We start from the raw sequence: 21,916 nt of genomic DNA on the forward strand, positions 1-21,916 counted from the left end.
TAGGCCGCTGAGGTTTCACAGGAACAGCTTCACGAATGATTTGGTCGATGGTGCAATAGAAGGCAGCAACGGAGTCGTCAATAGAATCTTGATTTAAAAGCTGATTCCAATCCTGAGAAGCTACCAGTTCGTTCACGACTTGATAATCACAGCGAGTGAAATCATAAACGCTAAGAGCGGGAGATGACGACGGGGTTTCTTCACGAGAACGGGCGTCAACACATAAAATAATTGGCTTATGATGGGCGTCAATTTTTAGAAGCGATGATGGTGACTCGAAGAGATCTATTCTGCATGGATCACTTGCGAAGACCAAGTCAAGCAGCCTACCGTTCACGTTCAAAACATTATTCACCTGATGTAGACCAGCCGTAAGCATGGGCTCAACTAAGGCAATCTCCTGCTCGGTTGAAACATTAGTTGGCAAATACCCTAATACGTCTTCATCGAAACGCCAAATCAAATCCTTCAGATTGTAGTCCCCTATACATACAATAACGTCATGAGCGTTGGCTTGATTTTGAATCTGCTCTACCGATTCCACGTGTTTAGTGTAGATGTCGGGACGGGTGTTCGGCCTTATATATATGCAACAAACATACAAAGAGAAATGCGGCAATACAATATGTACGGCAGTCTGTTCCAGCTCCACGCAATTAACTAGCTTCGCAGCCTTGCAATTCAAATCTGATTTCACTGCAATCAAAACCCCACCGCCTCTACATAGATTGCTGGTAGAAGCGTTTCGGTCACATCTGTAGATAACGTAGTTGCATGCCAGTTCACTGGAAGCAATGCCGACATGGAGCCAGGTTTCGGTTAAAACAACAATGTCGAAGTCACAGGCGAGCAAAGAGAGAAGCAAATTATTCGTTTTGGTACGTAACCCCCGGACGTTTTGATAGTATATCGTCAAAGAAGTAGAGGAACTGCATCTACGAGACGATGGAGCAGGAGCAGAAATCGTAGTACTTGAAACTGAGCGAGGTTCGGAGTGAATAGGTTGACGATCGGGATATTCTACAATGGCTGCTGCTGACTCGACGCTGGTCCAGACATAGGATGGGATTCTTTGTTGTTCGAAGCTCCGGGATCGGCTGCCTGCCCTGGTTTCCAAAAATGTCGAACGCTTGAGCCAGTTTCAACAAATTCTCGGAATTGGATTTCCTGGGGCCAGGTAGAAGGGTCCATAGCTTTGTGCTTTAACTCTTGACTGACACCTACCTTGAAGGATATAAACGTAAGGGACGATAGTGGTCGCCCTCTCGGTACCAATGCCTTCGCTACCACATTGTCCACCTGCAAACAGTTCTTGGCTAGATTGACGACCTCATCTTCGGTAACCTCGGGTGAAATTTTCGTCAGATAAATCCAAAAGTTGCTCTCAGGCGTCGTAACAGGAACTCCCGTAGAACTGCTGGGCTCATTCGTCCCGCGGAAAACCTTCGCAGGCTGGGCTGGTTGATGAGCGGGAACGTCGTCTGGCTCACGAGACCTCTTCGAAGCAGATCGGTAGTTGAACTGAAACCGGTTGGGAGCCGGAGACAAAATAGCTGGAGAAAGCTTGCTGAAACCGCCTTGGATTTCCAGCCTCAGTTCGGCAATCAGACTGTCTTTTATCTCGGACTTCAGATCTTCGACTAACTTCTGATACCCATCGTTCACCTCTTTCGTCGCAGCGTTCATGGATACCAACGTGTTTTTAAATCGTGCATTACCCATTATTTCTCGACACTCCGGGCACATCCAGTATGATGCAGAGTTTGCCACGATTTCCTTATAAAATGTCTCAGATATTCTGGCACACTTATAGTGGAAGGTCGCCTTGCAAAATCCGCCGCAAACGGCTTCCGGAGAAGTCAGGTTGACGGCACAACTATTGCAGATTTCCATAGCGTCGAAAATTAGCAACGACCGGTGGAGATGCTCTTAGCTCGTGCCGCTTCGAAAGCAAGGAGGTATGGCAACACTGGTAAAATGACGGATGATCGCGTTGGACGTGTATGTGTTGTTCCCACACAGACACGGAACGTTCGAAGCGATATAGGAAACGGCGTTTGTTTACCTTTATATGCTGGGTCTGGATGCGACGAGCTGCGGCGATTGGAATACGATTTGCGGGAGGCCGGTATTATGCTTGGTTGGTTTCGGATCGTGTAATGAAAACAGCGGAAGGAAATCGGGATGTATTTCACAGGCTTGGCGTTTACAGGTGTCAATGGTAATGTAGCTGAATCTCAGAAAAGAGAGCTCACTGTTGTTGATAACAGGGCAGCGGCAGCGGAGGTGGATTTATTGGTAGCGAGGGTATTTGAGCAGCAGCAGCTTGGCAGCAGAGCAGCAGCAGCAGTACAGGTGGAGAGGGGCGAGGTGGGAGTAAAACTGGCAGGCGGCTTGCCAATGGGATCAATACTCAGACCACACTCAAGCCGGCTCGGAATTTTCGAGGAAATTCTACTATCCTACCTGACTGTTTTTGATGATATGACGGGTGGCGGGTTTGCAGTGGATGATAAGCTTGATCGTGGGCGGTTTATGGCAAATATTGGGTCGATTTGCAGCGAGAAAAGCTAGAAAAATCAGCGCAACGAAAAACGAAAACAAACGATGATCACAAGCAGTGGTGCCAATAATTCCAACAATTTACAAAAATATAACAGTGGAGAACGTATCACAATTTAATACTTTTTTCTATTTCAGATTTACAAGCAGACAATCAGCGATCAAAGCGGTGAATTATCTCTTTCTTTAGAAAGATCAAGATTACCGTACGAAACAGTGACAAGTAGACCACGTTTTCCGCGTCGATTTATTCGTGCCGAGTTCCATAATTTTGGTTTCTTTTTCGAACACCTACGATAATGTATTTTTTTTTTCATCACATCTTCAACTTATATTACGCGTTGCGAACATTCGCGGATAATAAATATGTACAACGGTTTTATTATAAGCAATCTTATTAACACGGGAACGCGAAAAAAAAAGTAATACAAGAACATATGTAGGTGAAACTCAAAAGCAACGATTTTAATTGTTTTCTCGTAAAGCTACGGCGCGGGTTTCGGTTTTTCAGCATTGGCAGTAACACTAAACGGAATTGCATACAGTTTCTTTTCTGACTGAGAAACGATAAGCTTAAAACGTGCGATATTACGACATAAGCGTGGTTTAAAAATTATTCAAACCCGGTATATAATTAAATTTAATACACAAACATACAATAAAATTATTGTATTCTTCCGACAGCCGGCTGGCGGAAGACTAAATCATATCAAGGGTTGCATAGCTCAAATCACATACCAATGTGAATCCAGAGCTATGTAACTTTTTATCCCTTCCCTTCCCTTGTAACAAACTTCCTTCCTGTGACAACCGTGGGGATGCGGAGGTACACACGGTCTCTAGTAGCAACGGATGTCACACCAACATTCCTTCCCTTCCCCGATGACCGTAAGGAAGTGGCCGGCGCCGGTACTGACAATATAAAGTTTGAACCTTCAAAATTGCACATTGAGGATGGAAAGCTACACCCAGGCCCCATCCATTTGGTTCCCTGTGCAATGTTGACTGTTCTGGTCAGTAACGGAGTAGCAACTACGAATTGTACGGTCATCTCATGCTCATGCTCATGCTCAAAGTCTACAAGTTCTACTCCCGATTTTGACCCGACCTGATTATGTTTCAATCTGATGGAATTCTTCTGTATTTTTCGTGTTTTGTGCGAAGCTTGATAGTCACTGGAGTGACAATTAGTTCAAATAACAATGAAAGCAAAAATTACTGAAAAGATTTCTTGGTTGACGTCGTTGGGGGTGAGAATGGGTCAAAAATGCATCCTTGAATGCGGATTGTTCCGCATTGACAATAATATAAATTAATGAAGTTCTGGTCAAAATTGATACTACTTACGAATTCTTAAAAGTATCAATCCACCTAAAAATGTGGTGTTTCACCGAGTCATAAAAGTGGCATTTTAAAAAGGCCTTATTTTCAAGATTACTGCTATGATTTATCAAAAATTATGTAATTGCCCTTGAAACCTTATTTTTCGGCAGAAACTGCTGGGAACTACGAACATGTCATCATACAATTTTTGATTCAATATTCGCAATATTTGATGAGATATTTCAGATAATGTTTTGACCCAATCTCGCCCCTCTGACCCATTATCACCCCCTAACGACGGTACTGTTCACATGAATGAGATGAATTTTTGCAACACTGTTCAAAGGGATTCAGGGGGATTTCAAGGAAGTTTTATGGAATTTTCAGGAGGATTTAGAAATATTTCAGGGAACCAGTGAAAAGAATTGTCAGACAAAAGAGGCACAAAACAAGCAACAAAGACGACGCGACGATTACTCTTTATCCCTACTGGTAACAGATAATGACATGATCTCGGATATTTTTAAAAAAGACGCTACACCGTCTTCAGCCAAAGGCTGCACAGACTGAACATTACATACACGAGACAACGGACAACACACTGAACACCCAGTGGCCCAATGGAGAATTTTCCGTTCGACGAAAAGTTTTCCCCGACTGGAGCGGGAATCGAACCCACACTCCGAGGCTTACGAAACGCCTAGACGACTGACGCCGCTAACCGCACGGCCACGAAGCCCCATTTTTGTTGCAGACAAAACGGAAGCTGAATTTGTTGCGTACTTTTCAACTCGTGAATAATCAATTATTACTAACCCAAAGTCAAAACTGTTTGATGATAGATCTTCAGCAGAGTTGCAGTGTTTGCCGACTCGAAATTACCGTTCGAAAATCGCAATGCAAGGCTTAAAAATCCCTAAACTCGTGGTGTACGATGTTTATCCTATTATTTTCAAGTTGGGACAAACTTATGCCGCATTGGGTGGATTGTCGCAACAAATACAGCTTGCGACATTGTCATTATTGTTGCGCGATGGTTGAATTTTGATTCACTGATCGTTACTAAGGTCTCCGACCAGATGGCAAAATCAACAAGATTGCCGAAATCATTTTTCCTTAATATGAGCATAGGGCTCGTTTTCTAAAAAATCAACAACATTTATCGGCCATCTGTCCTTCCAGCCATTTGTCATATGGAAAAGTGTTTTTTTCTAACTTCATTATTTAAATCTGACCAGAAATTTTAGCGTTTCATTAAAAATGTTGTACAATACTGTTTCACGCATTTAACCAGATCTTTTTCCACTATTACAGTTTTTTTCGTGGATTTCTACAAGTATTTTTAAGTAGTTACTCCAGGAAGTCATTCAAAAACATTTTCATTGTATTCTCTCGAGATGTTTTTTCATAAATTTACTCCTGAATTCCGCCGGATTATTCTTTAGAAAATATTTTGAAAATATCTTCCGAAATCCATTTATTTTCGAAGTACTTTTTTAGGATATCCTCTACAAAGGATTGTGCAAGTTGTTCATGCTGGAATCTCAAGCAAGGAACACAATACACCAAGAGGAATCTCAGCATTTTATCAAGAAGTTCCTAGAATATTTTTTTTAGTAAATCACTGAAAACTTTGCTAGATACTCTTAGAATATTTCCAAATTAATCAAGTTTTGAGTTCTGTAAGTATTATTTTAGAAAATTCGCATAAAACCAGAAGCTCAACTATACAATTCTGCGTAAATGTCATCTCGAACATTATTTTTATTATAAAGCTTCAGAAATACTTTAGAAATCTAAGAAAGTTCTGCAGGAGTTTCGTTTAAAACACATCCAGAGTTTGTTTTACAGAAGCTGCTCAAAACTTAGGTTTTATAAAATAAACCTTTGTTCGCGCAAGGGTAGGACCCGTTTACCGTTGTGATACTACGGGGAGTAATTAATTAGGTGGAGTATGCGACACCTTGCCATTGCAATGGTCAAGTAGGGACTGATTTATTTATTCTTATCATACACATACAAATACAGTTAATATCCAGACATATACACATATGCACAAACATACTCCCCCCCAAAACGAACAGTTTTTAATTACAGTAAGAAATTATCGTCAGAATCTACTTTACAAGAGAACAAAATCACAAAATGGAATTCTACTGTCATATCGCTGACCATCCTTCTTTGTTTTCGATTTCACCACACAATGAATACACCGCTGGGGATCCAACTGCTCGAGTATCGGCATACGCACTTGCCATTGATGCTTTGCCAGATGGCTGCTGTGTTGCCCTCACCATCGTAGCTGGAAGTGTAGCGAAGCTCTTACAGTTGGCACATTATAGAAGACCGTTGCGGATATCCAGCTGTCCCTCGAAAGTGAGCATTTCTGCCTAGCCAGATCCTGAGCCCAATGCTGCAGTACCGTGTGTGAGCTAGACCCGAAAATGCTCTGCCGAATAGCTACCGCTGGGGCCACACTATTGCAGCGGGAAGTGATATCGCGTGTCTCCTATTGTGTTGATAGCGATCGTTGCTCCATTGTGGCTCGAGTGACTCGTAGAAAAATGTTGTACATAATTTAGCAGATTCTTAAAACTTGCACCAGGTTCTTCTTCGAATTCGGCTCGTCACGGCACCAAACATGTTCGCGCAAGGGTAGGACCCGTTTACCGTTGTGATACTACGGGGAGTAATTAATTAGGTGGAGTATGCGACACCTTGCCATTGCAATGGTCAAGTAGGGACTGATTTATTTATTCTTATCATACACATACAAATACAGTTAATATCCAGACATATACACATATGCACAAACAACCTTCAAGAGTCTCTGGATTTTTTTTCTTCTAATACTTTTTCCTTAAAGTTGTTCTACAAATTTCGCCAAACTTTGATAAACCATTTATCATAAATCATATTTCTTTAGTAATCCTTCAGGATTCCTGTTGATACTCTGCAAGATGTTCTGATACTATTTTTTTAAATCTCCCACTGCCCTACTTATTTGTTCTGAAATCGCTCCATTAGCATTCATGGAGGGATTTCCTAACGTATTCTTGGAGAAATTTCGCAAAATATTCTTCCATAATTTTACCCTAAGTTGCTTAGATTTAAATTGAGGCCCGTAAAGCTATGACGTGAAATAATATGGAACCCTACAAATGCTCTATTTCATTTTTCACTTGGCATCCAGCCGTGAAAAATAAAACAGAACACCACAAATCAGGGCTGGTAGCAATACATGATGCTCAAAATAGTTAATTTAGTGACCAATTTCTCGAAAATAGTGACCAAATAGTGGCTTACAGATAGCAAAAAAGTGACTAAATAGTGACTTTTAGCACACAACAAAATATTAGTGACTAGGAATTATTGGACGTACTTTATTCAAAAATCTTGGAGTATCACATAAAAATATTTTTTAAAGAAAACTTTCACGCCTCTTCCAAAAAATGTACAAAATCGCACGTATATTCAATTTTCTGCATATATTATGCAAACTAGATTGATTCAGATAGGCTGTAACCGTTGGTTCCAATGTTACTTGCTGGCTCCACCATCAATCCCATTTTCCTCCCGAAAACAATAGACCCTTTCCATAACTTTAACTAGGAACTGTCCAAACTCACTGGTTGATGAGTCACGAGTGAGGAGCGTTCCACTTTCAACTCATACCAGGTCTCAAAAGCGTATATACCGGGGTAGTGTGAACAAGACCTAAAAAGAAACCCTAGGCAAATTCAAGTACCAATCCACAGATGGCGCATAGGTGAAACATGGTTGCCAAAACACAACATAAAACATAGATGTCAAATCCAACCTCAGAGAAAGTGGATTTCTTATAAAAGGCTGGATTTGACCAGAATTTCCCTCTTTGTCCACAACTGATTCCCAAATAGTGTAGTGCGCGTATTGTGTTAATTCTAATGGTCAGAACAATAGACCACCGCATGGTGAAACTTATATTAACTTTTGGTTTCTTTTCTTAAATAAAATAGGGTAAAACTTAAAATACGGTTGTAAACGTTAAAAAAAAACTGTGTTAGTAAAATGTGTTAGTGTTAAAATGGTTAGTGCGAACAAAAAAAAAAGCAAATTGTAACCTAAAACTAATTGTTTAAAACTTATAGCTATGAAACAGTTAGACAAATAACATCGAAAGAACAGAACACTAAAACAGGTTAAAACGCAAGAAAAAGGTAAATTATCATTGTAAAGCTATACTAAAAATGTGTGAATGCTAGAAACGACGTCACAAGGTGATTAATGTGGTGTGGTCAGGTCCAACGAAAAGGACCTTTTTCTTTTTGTGTATTTTTGCAAGGCTCAAGGTGCAGCAGACGGATCTTCCGTCAGCCCTGACATCGCCGATTTCCAGTGCCTAGCGGCGGCGCACCTTGGCGCAGCAACCGCCATGTTGAAACCTCTGCCGACGTCAGAAGCCCGCCATTTGTCGAAAAACTGCTAATGTCATCCATTTGGCAGTTGGGAACCCTTCTTTGCGTCCGTTGGCAACCCGCTGGAGTTTCATCTGGTCCGGCAAACCGCTGGCGATTTATTACAAGGCTTCTCAGCTACCAGTGACGCCCCCCCCTTTTCTCAAAGATGGGCCACCACCGTCTGGCCCGAATCCGCCGTGAGATCATCATACCAAGAATCACCATGCCGGCAAAGGACGGAAAGAGGCACCCGGCGTACCTAACCTCAATTCTTCTACCGTCAAAGGCTGGTAAGAGACCGCAACGTACCTGCCCAGACATCCCGATGATCCGGATCACAATCAAAAGCATGCAGAATTCCGCAAGTATTATCACCCTAATGTGACGTCATAGGCTAGAATAAACTGTTATTTGTAAAATGAATTAGCCTCAGCGGTAGTCAGCTTATTTATGAAAGCAGCCCTGGGTAATGTAAATTTCACCTTTCTTATTAGTTATCGTCCACTTTGTTACTCTCATTCCTCACTATTTAGTAAGATCATTTGTGTTCATTGATATTCCTCCCCCCCCCTTTTGTATGTTTGTGCAGTTTGGTTGACCACTGTTCCATTAAAACAGCATCTTTGGCAAGGTTTTCACCACCAACAGTTCCTACTCGTATTGATACGGCTCCACGGCTTGTGTATGAGGGAAAGTAAGCTTTGAACGACCCTGAAATCCCACCCTTTGAGCTAGCACGTTACAAGGCAAGAGGCTGATGAACGTAAATAGATGAGTTGACCACGTTAACTCTTAAGTCGGTAACGGCAGAAACCCTTTGGGATACATTGATTGATTTTTTTTAGAAAATTCTTGTTGAAGTCTTTAGAAGAAGTTAAAACGGATGTCATTGAGTGATTTTTCGACCAAACCCTGATTGGTAAATACATTCTTGGCGATTTTATCTAAGGAATTGAAGAAGAAACGCTCAGAGGTTTATTGAACGAGTTTCTGAATAGATTTCTATAAACATATTTATTGCGGGTATTTTCTTTGTACTTGTGGACTGATTCCAAATGAACATCTTGGAGAGATATTTGCTAAATTTTCCAAGAATGAAAATACAAATATTACAACTTTCGTAGTTTATGGCAGTACACCCAAGAGAAAGACAATGCTTCTAAAGTGGAATTTCTTATGAAAACTTGTTGGATGATTTTTTGACGAAATTCATGACGAAAACATATGCAAAGAAAATGAATGACTAAATTTGAGTAAAAATTTCTCAGGTTTGATTTTTTGAATAATTTTCCAAGAATCCCTTAAAAAAATGTGGAAACCAATAATAGTAAGGAATAAGGCAATTTTGATGTAATTCTTGAAGTATTTCTCGACGTACCTTCTTCGAAAAAATCTGAAAAATTACAGGGAAAAAAATCAACTACCATTCTGAATATCCAAAGCAATGTTAGATGAACTCGTTTCTTATAAATATCTCACATTTAAAGAGTCTAGGATGAAATTCTCAAAATATTTACAGGCTTGTTCATTCACTTCCTGGCGGATTCTTCGTGGCATTACGGGATAAGTAATTGGGATGTTTGATGACTAGATTATCTGCAGATCTAGAAAGTTCAGGTTGGGTAGTCTCAGGTTCAATCAAATAGTTATATTTATTTCCTTCAACAGGCTATTCAATGTACATATTTACCTTCTTCCTTTTCAGGGAACTAGTGTTATTAGTTATCGTTTTCAATAACCTTTATAAATGTATGATCTGTCAAAAAGAAATTAAAACATCAGAAATAGTTTCTGTTGTTTAAATTTGTCTGTGAAAAACAAACAGTCAAGATTTTTGGGAAATATTATCTCGGATATTTCTCAAGGAGTTTTGTTATAAATCATTCAGGACTTCTACAAAACCATACTGAAAGACCAACGAGTATATTCCGAAAGCCGAGTTATTCTTCTTTAAGGTTTTTTTTATTTTCATGAAACATTTCAGAAGTATTGTAAAACATATTCCAGGTATTCTAAAAGGATTAAACCACTGTTATTTAGGATTGCATTTGTCAAACATTTCTCAAAGAATGCAAGAAATTCAGAAATAAGTACATATATTTATGTTGCAGCAACACTAAAAACCTTGTGTCATACTGACTGAATATTTTAATATGAACTCCGCTAAGAATTTCAGCAAGATTTTTAAAAATACTTAAGTAATTTTACCAGCAGTTAAAAAAAACCTATTAATTTTTGTTATTGCCGAGAATGCCATCACACATTTCTGTTTAAAGTGGAGTCACATGAATTAGACAACACTAATAATCAAAGTCAGTCTTTGTACAAAGGTGATTGGTGAATTTGTCAACAGACCTACTACATACTAGACATTTTATTGTCTCCAGCTTGATTTTTAACTATTTTCAATATCAACTCTTGTTTTACTTACTAGCTAGATTTCAGGACATTGAAAATAGTTGAAAATAGTGACTTTTTAACAGAAAAAGTGGCTTTAGTTGAAAAGTCCTGAAAATAGTGACTTTATAGTGACTTACACGAAAATAGTGACCAAGTCACTAAATAGTGACTCGCTACCAGGCCTGACAAATGTACAATAAGACACGACGTCACAAAAGTCATCCTGGAGTTTGTGTTTTGTATGGCAGTTCGCCTTTTAGTTCTCAGCGTCTTTTGCTGCTTTCATAGCTTAAATTTGTCTAGAAAAATTAATCCTAACGGGCCCTCCCGAATCGGGTTTTAATGCAAGACGGCTGCATTTTGATGTCCGTGCTAGGAACCGTTTGCCTGTCGTGCAGTCATTTATCGCCAGAAATGTCCTGAAAATATGCAACCATTTCGGTTGCTAGGGCTTTTTTCTTCCTGAGTTATAGAAGAACCCTATAAATGCACATTAAAACAGTGTAACAGAAAAATAAAACTGGTAACAAAGTTTGGGCGATAAACGCACGGGTACTCAACAAGACCATGCTGGAGGTGACGTGATCGATTCCCGGTCAGTCCAGGAACTTTTCGTAATGGAAATTTCTTAGGCTTAGAGAAGCTTTCTGTTACCGGCATGCTGTGTCACATGCAAAATGGTTATTGCCAGAGATAGCTCTCGGTTAAAAAGGCAAAATGTTCATCCTCATTTTTTAGAAGTGTGCAACATTCTCCAATATCTAATGCTGATTGATTCGTCAGTTCTTTATAAATAGTACAAATTGTACCAAAAGTACAAGACACTCCTGCTCCAAGAGCACTAATTTTGAAAATTCGCAAGCAAATGCGAATTGGATTTACTGCCTCTTTTTACAAAAGAGCAAAGCCAGGATAAACAAGAATTTCGAGCATAAATAAAAAGTGTGCTGTAAATGAGGAAACTTAGTGGGGGAGAACAGGCTTTACTTCTGGATGTTTGCGATGTGTCCAAGAGAGTTTCCAGGAAGTTCCTAGAGAGTTCTAAAGAATTATGTCCCAAGGGATTTCCGGGACGTTTCAGGGTGTTGTTTCAGAGGTATTTTTTAGGGAAATCTGAAGATTTCGTTTTTGAAATACCGAAATCACTCAAAGGGGGTTTCCCTCTTTATAAATTTCAAGTCAAAATAAACAATAACAATAATAATAAGAGGTAACAGGGGTATTTCAAAGAGATAATGGAGGTTTCAGGGCTATTTTAAGGCATTTCAGGGGCGCTTCATGGAGTTTCTGGTAATTTTCAGGGATTGTTTTAGGGGGGGTTTCAGAACCCTTGTAAGAGACATTCCAAAGGGGTTATGGCGGTTTTAGGAGCATTTGTAATAATTTTTCGATTTTTAGGGGTGTTTCAAGGCATTCATTGAGGGTGATTCAGTGTGTTTCCGGATTTTTAAGGTGTTTCAGGAGCACTCAATTGCGTATCAGAGGATTTTAAGAGCGATTGAATGGGTTACACAATATTTCAGAGATCGTTCAAGACGTGTCAACGGATTTCGGGGTTTTGGAAACGTCTCTAGTACTATTGTAAATTCCTGAAATATCTTTGGAACCTCATATCATATCCTCTGAAACGTTCCTGAATCTTATGAGACTCTTAAATACGCTTCTGAAACACCATTGAATGCCCCTGGAACTCTCCTGAGCAGTGATCCAAAATGTACTATCAAAAACTGTAGTTTGCATGATAATCGTGGATGTATGGTCTTGACTATCATGCAATAAAAACATTCACGTGTGACCAGATGAAATATTCATGGGTGACTGTGACATTTTTTTAATCACGGCAAAAAATGTAGTGGATTTTCAAATTGAGTGAACTAATGAAATACCAGTGGTTCCGAAAACTGCGAACGGGACATGCGTATAATTTAGGAACCGGAAGTGTGAAGAAGCGGAGACAAAGATTTTCGGATTGTGCGTTCCGAGGGTCATAACCACAAATGGAGCAGGGAGTGGCTCCCAACTGAATAGTTACGGCCCACGTCTAACAAAGGGGCTGTCCATAAACCACGTGGTCATTTTTTGGGTCTTCTCAAGTCCCCCCCCCCAGTTGGTCATTAGTCCATACAATTTTTTTTTTCTTCCATACAAAATGGTCCTTGGCCGAAACCCCCTCCCCTCCCCCTCATGACCACGTGGTTTATGGACAGCCCCAAATCAAAAAGTCTCATGCCATACGGATATTTTCAGACCTGGCTAATTGAGCTGATGTTGAAACCCGATATCCTAGGCCATTTTGGAATTAAATATGGCGCTTGGGGTTTCTGGGACAATACAGGGACACTACTGAGGGTTTCCGCCATCGTCAAAAACGCCTTTGTAACGACTTTGAAATCAAATCCGCTGAAAATGCTCTGAAGCTTCTTGGAATGTCTCCAAAATCCCCCTAAAATCCCCAGAAACCCCATGTAACGCACCTCAGACCCTCCGAAATCCCAGAAAACGCCATGTAACGCCTCCGTAACGTTACTGAAACCCGCTGAAAGTGCTCTGAAGCTCTTTGGAATGCCTCCAAAATCCCCCTAATACCCCCAGAAACCCCATGTAACGCATCTCAGACCCTCCGAAACCCCAGAAAACGCCATGTAACGCCTCCGTAACGTTACTGAAACCCGCTGAGAATGCTGTGAAGCTTCTTGGAATGCTTCCAAAATCCCCCTAATACCGCCAGAAACCCCATGTAACGCACCTCAGACCCTCTGAAACCCCAGAAAACGCCATGTAACGCCTCCGTAACGTCTCTTAAATCCGCCGAAAATGCTCTGAAGCTCTTTGGAATGCCTCCAAAATCCCCCTAATAACCCCAGAAACCCCATGTAACGTATCTCAGACCCTCCGAAACCCCAGAAAACGCCATGTAACGCCTCCGTAACGTTACTGAAACCCGCTGAAAATGCTCTGAAGCTTCTTGGAATGCCTCCAAAATCCCCCTAATATCCCCAGAAACCCCATGTAACGCACCTCAGACCCTCTGAAACCCCAGAAAACGCCATGTAACGCCTCCGTAACGTTACTGAAACCCGCTGAAAATGCTCTGAAGCTTCTTGGAATGCCTCCAAAATCCCCCTAATACCCCCAGAAACCCCATGTAACGCACCTCAGACCCTCCGAAACCCCAGAAAACGCCATGTAACGCCTCCGTAACGTTTCTGAAATCCGCCGAAAATGCTCTGAAGCTCTTTGGAATGCCTCCAAAATCCCCCTAATACCCCCACAAACCCCATGTAACGCATCTCAGACCCTCCGAAACCCCAGAAAACGCCATGTAACGCCTCGGTAACGTTTCTGAAATCCGCTGAGAATGCTCTGAAGCTTCTTGGAATGCCTCTGAAATCCCCCTTAAACCCCCTCAGACCCCAAGTAACGCCCTTGACACCCTCTAGCACGAGTTATCCGCATTTTTCTTTCGCAGTTTTCGGAACCACTGGAACTCCAACTCTACATTTCAAAACTGTCATTTCGTACTCCCATCATCTTGATTTGTGTTACAATCATGGTGCCAAATGCTACATTCATGGTAGACGACATTGATGTATCGACGGCAGCATGAATGTAGTGTGTGACGGTAGTATGCAACATTAGTCATGACGGTAAAGGCGTTGCGACGATAATGAAAAAAATGTACTATACGGTTCACAGCTCCTGAGTTCACTGAAATGCCTTCGAAACCTCCTGAAGCTCCCAGAGAACCTTGTAAATGCTTATGAAACTCCAAAAAGCCTCTATGCAACGCACCTGGAACACCCTGAAACGCAACCTGGAACACCCTGAAACGCATCTGAAAATGCCCAGGAACCTCATACGGTTCCCTGAAAGGCATCTGAATCCTTTTGAGGCCCCCTGAAATCCTTGACAACCCCTGAAGGTCTTTATAACACTCTAAAAAGCTCTCCTGAAAACCCCTGAAGTGCCCCTGAAACCCCTCTGAAACCTCCTGAAATCATTCAAAACACTGCAACTAATAGAGACTTCCTGAAATCTCTGAATGCCCGTGAAACGCCATTGAAACCCCGCTAGAATAAGCCTTCTGAAACGCCATGGCAGTAACAAAATAATCATTGATTGTTTAATAAATTTGGGCTGATATAAAAAATAAACGATGAAAAACGATAAATGCTGCAAAACTCAACGGATTTTCTGTTGAATACCATAAGAAGAATGAGAATGCAGAACATAAAGTAAAACAAAAAAAGTATAAATAAAAAGTAGTCTAAAGGAAAGAACGAAAAAAATAAGAGTAGAAGTATAAAACGATGATAATGATGCCGATAAAGAAGAAGAAAATGAAAGGACGATAATATTCAATGAACTGAAAAGTCTAAGACTTTTTAAGCTCGTGAGAATCCTCGACATGGATCCGGCCATTTTCCGCACTATTTTGTTTCGTAGCTATGGGCACAGCAAAAACTATCATACTGTGAATCATGAGTACTCACAACTGTTATCAATCATAACTGCTCTCATGCATTCCTGAAATGTTTAAAACATTCCACTTCCTGCTGCTGACCACCAGCCAAATGGCTTCCGGTAGTTCAAACACGTCTATTCTTCAGCAAATGGGCACAAGCCTGCAAATATCACAGTTCCACTTTCCACAGGGCGAACGGAGGTATTCATATCAGCAAATTATGACATTTATCACCATGACACACGCCATCACGCCCAACAGTAAGGGCTGTGCCCGGCTGACCAACCAAACAGTCCAATCCCACTTTCGCTTCTTGCCTTGGACCGTGGTGAACTGAACGGACACAATACGATGATGGGTCATAAAATACAGAAGTACCACCACACCGTGTACGTTTGCAGCATTGCAATGCACTTTCCTCTCCGCAAACCATTAAATATTGTGGAGAGTTGCAAGCAATGCAATTTGCTGTCTGAAGGGAACCCCGACCTAGATGTCATGCTTTTGAAACTAAAAGCACCATACAAACATCGGGGAAGGGACCCCTCCAGAAACAGAAGGGAATAGGCGAGGCGTGCGCCGAAACAAAAGCATTCCTCGAGGCTTAGCCGGTAGGACACAAACATTCCTTATCGGGAGGTTCCGGAGGGTGTCAACGTTGTTGTAGGTGCCTGAACATTCCTGCGTCTTTTCCACTTATTTGCGGCAATTATTTAGTGGGGAAGATAAATGAGACATTCCTTACCTTAATTACAATATCTGTCGTGTGTGGTTCCATATCTAAATTAGGGTCTTGTACCATTTGGACAGGTGTACCTATTTTGGGCACTTGCCACTATAACTAAGTCAATTTCAAACCGATTGATTTGAAATTTTGTATAGAGTTAGGCACGTACAGTATCTAACTCTGTACAAAAATTCAAATCAATCGGTTAGAAATTGACTTAGTTATAGCGGCAAATGCCCAAAATAGGTACACCTGCCCAAATGGTACAATACCCTACTGCAAAATCGTTGTTGGAGTTTTTTTCCACAGTATGTCTGCCTATTATGAATTTAATATTTAAACCTATTATCGGTTCAAACCTTAAAAGTACAAGACATTTCGATAAATCAGTGAATAATCCTCTCTTGAGAGGCTACATTGAATGTTACATTACACTAAATTCTGTTTTTACGCGATGGATGCGTTCGCGCAAAAAAAGATCGTGTAAAAAAAGTTCGAGTAACTTCGAGAAATCGCGCAAAAAAAATCCAAAGGAAATTTTTTTTACGCGATTTGCCTCCGCAAATAATCAAAGTCGCGTAACTTCGAGAAAATCGCGTAAAAAAAGTCGTGCAAAATAAAATCGCGTAAAAAAAGTCGTGTAAAAAAAGAATTCAGTGTAAGGTACCCCGGGGCAAGTGGGACCTAAAAAAATGCTAGTTTGGTTTTATCAAGCCAAAAAATTTCAAAAATAAATAATTTTATAATTCCAATGGTTCTAAAAGACATTGTTGGTATATTTCTTCTTATTAATGGGTATTAAAACTGTTTCAAAATGTTTACATTCTGTACCGTATGCGTGATAATGTTTGCACCATCGTACAAATAAGGTACCCATATCACCTGTACACACATTGTCTTGGTTTTTATTGCATGCAGGTAAGCTCTAACTCATCTCACAGTAGGCTGCGGGTAAAAACATCCGATTTCTTAAGTTTAAAATTTGCACCATGAAGGGGTAGCGGCGGTAGTCGGAACTTGTCCACGCGCAAATGTTAAAAAAGACATTTCAGGAGTGTTCAGGAGAACCGTTAAACAGTCTTATACCGAAAAAAAGGAAGGGCAACTATTCCCAAAGGTGTCCACTGGTCGTTCAAGGTTAACATGGATTAAGAAAGCTATCGCTGCCACCAAAAATAGGATTTGGGTGAATTATATGCGCTCAATGAGAAAAATGGCATAGAAACGCGAAATCAGCGACTTAACGGCATGGCATATCGAAAAGGAAAATTACGGTGGCTTTTCTGATCCTTCGACCATAGAAAAAAAACTTACATTATTACCAGGAGCTACGAGTAGAGCCATATAAGAAAGTCATGAATTTGCCCGAACACAACCTTCGTTTTTTTCGATTCCCGAAAAACTATCGATCCGTACCAAATTCCAGAATCAATAGTTATTAAAACTTTTGTTTGTGTGTCAATGTCTACACCATGAGTCAATGTCAAAATAAAAAAATAAATTCAAAAATTGTTAATCTTGACTTTGACACTACCACGGATACTTTTCGACATTCGCGCGTGGACAAATCACGAGCTAGGTTGCCACTTAGTCATTATGCAAGTGTTAAACTAAGAAAATCAACACTTTTTATTCACAGCCTACTATGATATGAGTTATAGCTTAAATGCCTGCAAACAAAACCAATACATTGTCTTCAAAAGTATAACTGGAATTTTATTTAACGATGGTGCAAACATTATCACGCATACGGTATATTATGCATATAATGAAAAGTGGAGTAAATCTTCATTTACTCCGTATCATGGGGCAAGTGGGACCTATTCGAAATGTTTATACAAATGGCTATATATGGTTGATGCTTATATGTAAGGTAGCATAAATTATAAATATCTTATGCGAAAACTATGCTTAGCGATTTATGTTAGAAAAGTTTTGTGGTATCGTGCATAAATTACGTAACACATATAATGATGAATCACTGAGAAAAAAAATGATTTAACTCTAGCAGCTCGTGCAAAACAAATTGATTTTTTTTATACAAAAAGCGCCATAAAGTTAAATGCCGAAAGATTTCCAAACTTGCTTTTCATATTACGTAGTCGATGAATCTTGCCAAAATATTTTTCAAGCTTTGCAAATGTTATGTTTTCCCTTACATATTTTACGATCATCAAATAAATATGTTTATATCGTGAACTTTGCATAAGTCGTTATCCATTTTTTTCACACTCTATGGCTGGTTCCTTAACACTCAGAAAAACTCATTATGCAGCGAAAAACGAAAAAATAATAGAATCTATATAGATGAAAATATCAAAAAAATAGATGGTTTCGAAAAAAAATATGTTCTACCCAAGAATTAGCTATATCATTTGAAGAAAAGTATAATTAAACGATTGATTACTTAAGGCGCCGATTTTTACTTCACTTTTGTGTAAATTTCGACTTAGGCTGAAGAAAGCGAGATCAAACTATGAAAATGTGTTTGTTTACTCTCATAGGTCTCACTTGCCCCAGATGCTGAAATGCACTAGGACAAGTGAGAGCAGTTATCTAAAGGTAACAAATGAAAATAAATTACAGCTTTTTCGCTTAGAATAATTTGCAAGCACTCTAAATATTATCCTGAAACCGAAAAAGTTTTACTTTATTTGTTATTCTATTTTGAAACGACGAATGTAGTGGGGTACGCTAATTTCACTTAGTGAATTGAAAATTACATATGAACAACAATAACAAATATGGTCTCTTTATGGTGAGAACAATAACAATTTTTGAACTCAAAGTATCCGTCTATGTGATATCTATGTTTTCCATGAAGAATGTTTGCCTTGAAAATGAAAAATAAAAAAAATTATAGCTGTAGGTCTCACTTGCCCCGGATTCTCACTTGCCCCGGGGTACCTTATATTGAAATGTAATGATTGCTGAGTTACACTGACGAGCTTGATAGATTTTCAAGAAGTTTTCTTATTTGGTGTTTGTATTTCAACCGTCACTGACTAGTCAACACCCATAGAACTCCTTCCTCTAAACGACTGATCCATGCTGCGGAGAGCTGTAAGCGCATCTCGTCGCGTTCGTCGAGAATGGGTTCTAAAAATAACAATTTCCATATTGCCCATACGAGAACATCATTTATGCATGCGTTACGTGTGCTTTCCAGACATCTTTCAGTCTCAAATGCACCGCAGTCCCAGTGGAGATCGCTGTGTAAATAAAGTTGGTAGATCCATGGAATTAGTCACGTCTGCACTTTGCAGTTGAGCGAGTCTGAATCTTGTTTAGTCTGCTGGGATGCAATTGTGAATGAGCAGCAGGTATTATGGCTGATTGATTGTCAATGAGTTTTCTCAAGGTTCTTTCTTCGCACAGTTCAACGATTCTTTGTTGCTCATAAAAGCATGCAGGATTCAATATTCCAAGTTGTTACAAAGTATCTCATGAACTAAAATGCTCGATGCCATTACTGCAGGGTTTCTACTTGTTTGCTAAAATAAAACTCCCTGAGTTCGATTTGTCAGGTCTTTTTCCTGGTTCTTGAAAATAATTCAAGGAAGGAAGGTGAAAAAAATTTGCAAAATTTTGAATGACGAAACTTTCAGTGATATTACTAGAGAAATTTAAAGTCAAATATCGGAAAGCAATGGAGCAGATAGCGTGAGAATCGTCGGAAATAATCATATATAAATTTTGATGGGATTTGTTGCAAAATATAGGTCAGAAATAATAATAAATTGTTGATTCTTTTATTATTTAAATGATTATAATGACTATTTTATGACTGGGAAACTTTTGGTGAAGTCCAACAGGCACAAATCTAAGCCCGATTCTCCTTGGCAAGCTTGAGTCAACTTCGTAATCATTTGTCATATGTACGATAGATTAAGTAAAAAACATATTTTCCATAGGTATCAGAAGAAAACTTGGTGGGATTCTGTTGGAATGTAGATGATGGTTCGGGTGGATGATAGAATTAAGAAAGAAATTTTGGAGGGACTCTAGGAAAGCTCTGGAATTCAGTCATTGACAAAATATGTACCAGCGAAATAGTGTGTTGCGGAGTGGCACTCCTCCGGGAATTCTGTGATCAATCCAGGAGTCTTTAAGTTATTTATCTAAGAATTTTTTTTGAGATTCTTAAGACTTCCTTTTTGGATTCCTCTTTTAAAAATTCTGCCTTCTGGGATTCATCAAGCAGTTCGTTCTGGGATTCCTCCCATAGAGAATTTATTCTTCTGAGGTTCCTGAAGGAGTTCCTCTTGAAATTCCTGTGAATCATTCTGGGAACTCCTGAGGAAATATCGCAAGAAATTCGTTAAAGAATCTCGTAAAGATTACCAGTGAATTCTAAGGAGAATCACTGAGAAAATCCTGGAAAAATTTCAGAGGGAGCTCTGAAGGATCTTGAATCCGAAATAAAACCCTGAATCCCAAAAAGGCTGCCTAAGGGACTGCTTCAAGGATCCTGGAATAAATTTCTGCAGAAACAACGGAAGAAATTTCCAGAGGAACCCCGGGAAGAATTCCAGGAAGAATCTCAGAGGATTCTTCCTGGCATTCTTCAGTGATTCTTCCAGGATTTTTGTTCCGCATTTTCTCCAGAAATTTATACCAAGATTCCTGAAGGCAATGATGCAAATTATCACCTCACGAATGCTCAATCTACTTATCAATGGTATTTTTATCGCTTGCGATTGAACTGTACACTGCTCAGCGATGACCAGAGGCAAAGAAGTGGCAAAACGAACATGATGTAGGTAACTCACAAACGATTTTGCACACATCTGTCAGTGCCGCCACATGCTCACCCGAACAGCCGAACAACACCGAATGGGTTGGTTTTAGAAGCTACGGCACAAACGCTCGACACGCACACAGAAGCAACGTTCGCATATACTGACACCATACTAATAGTGGTAATCACGTTCAAATGTATGCGTGCCTTTTTTGTAGATGAAATTGTGAAACTGCGAGGAAAACATTTGCACTCTTACCCCGGACGTTAGTTTTATAACTATTTACCTGTTTTACCCATTTTGATTGGGTAATATTTGCATATGCAATTAGCCTTTGAATTGGCGTGTACTTTTGTGTGAGGAAAAATTCGCACTAGTGTTCGTGTGCTGAAATGTCACTTATCTCTATAACGTTTCCAGCATACGAAGCATCGCGATAAGCTGATCGAAAAGCATCGAAAGCTATGAAAAGACCGGCTTGGCTGGAACGGCTGGAACGCAATAGCTTAACGGCGAAACGGAGCAGCCAACAATGCTGATCAGCGTCGAGTCTATTCGTGTGCTATTCGTACGGGAGGTTGGTTTGATAAACCGAGGTAGGGTGAAAATGTATTCGTTGTCGAAAGCGAATCGCATCATTTCGCGAATGTTTTCATCAAATAGCAAGCTTGCCTGAAGGAGTTCTTTCATGGATTCCTAACGGAGCTCCTTCTGAGAATCTGCTAGACATTTATTGCGCATTCAGGATGCTTTAGAGCTCCTTCTAGGTTTCTTCCAGGGTTTTCCTCTAGAAATTCCATCCAGAACTCCTTCAGAAATTCCTTCCAAGATTTCTCTGGAATTTTTTCTGTGTTTTTTCCACGGTTTCCATGAATCTTGTAAGAAATCTTTCTGAAATTTCTTCAGAAGACAAAATTCCCAAAGGGTGGAATCCCAAAAGGAATTCCTGAGAAATCCCAAAAGAAACTCTTGTTGGGTCCTGTGAAAGAACACCTGGATTGATATCAGAAGGCACTGTCGGAAAAATCCCAGACGCAACTCCTGGAGGAATGCCACTCTGTCCCTCCAAATTTATTTTATAATACCATCTTGCACCAGAATCTTCATCTACATACAGAAAATGTTCAACTAGCTGTAACTTTTTGAAAAGTGCATCGAATATTCTCATTAAAATTTTCTTCCGTGTTAAGAATTTTAAGTTAAGTCAACGGTTTTTCATAGCTCATTATAAAAGTCATAAATGGTCAAAATTTCATTG

At 39.9% G+C, this 21,916-nt stretch overlaps 1 protein-coding gene and 1 long non-coding RNA gene across 2 annotated transcripts in view; one reads left to right on the plus strand and one right to left on the minus strand.

The window, feature by feature from the left end:
• Positions 1-21,916, minus strand: part of LOC115257630 (rho GTPase-activating protein conundrum) — a gene marked incomplete in the record, with an annotated part of 391,231 nt that overhangs the window by 33,586 nt on the left and 335,729 nt on the right.
• On the plus strand, positions 7,406-8,747 carry LOC109405361 (uncharacterized). The gene is made up of 2 exons (XR_009996979.1): positions 7,406-7,954; positions 8,016-8,747. It is a non-coding gene; the product is annotated as an uncharacterized LOC109405361 (long non-coding RNA).

Source organism: Aedes albopictus, chromosome 2 (assembly GCF_035046485.1).
Source record: "Aedes albopictus strain Foshan chromosome 2, AalbF5, whole genome shotgun sequence".
NCBI lineage: Eukaryota > Metazoa > Arthropoda > Insecta > Diptera > Culicidae > Aedes > Aedes albopictus.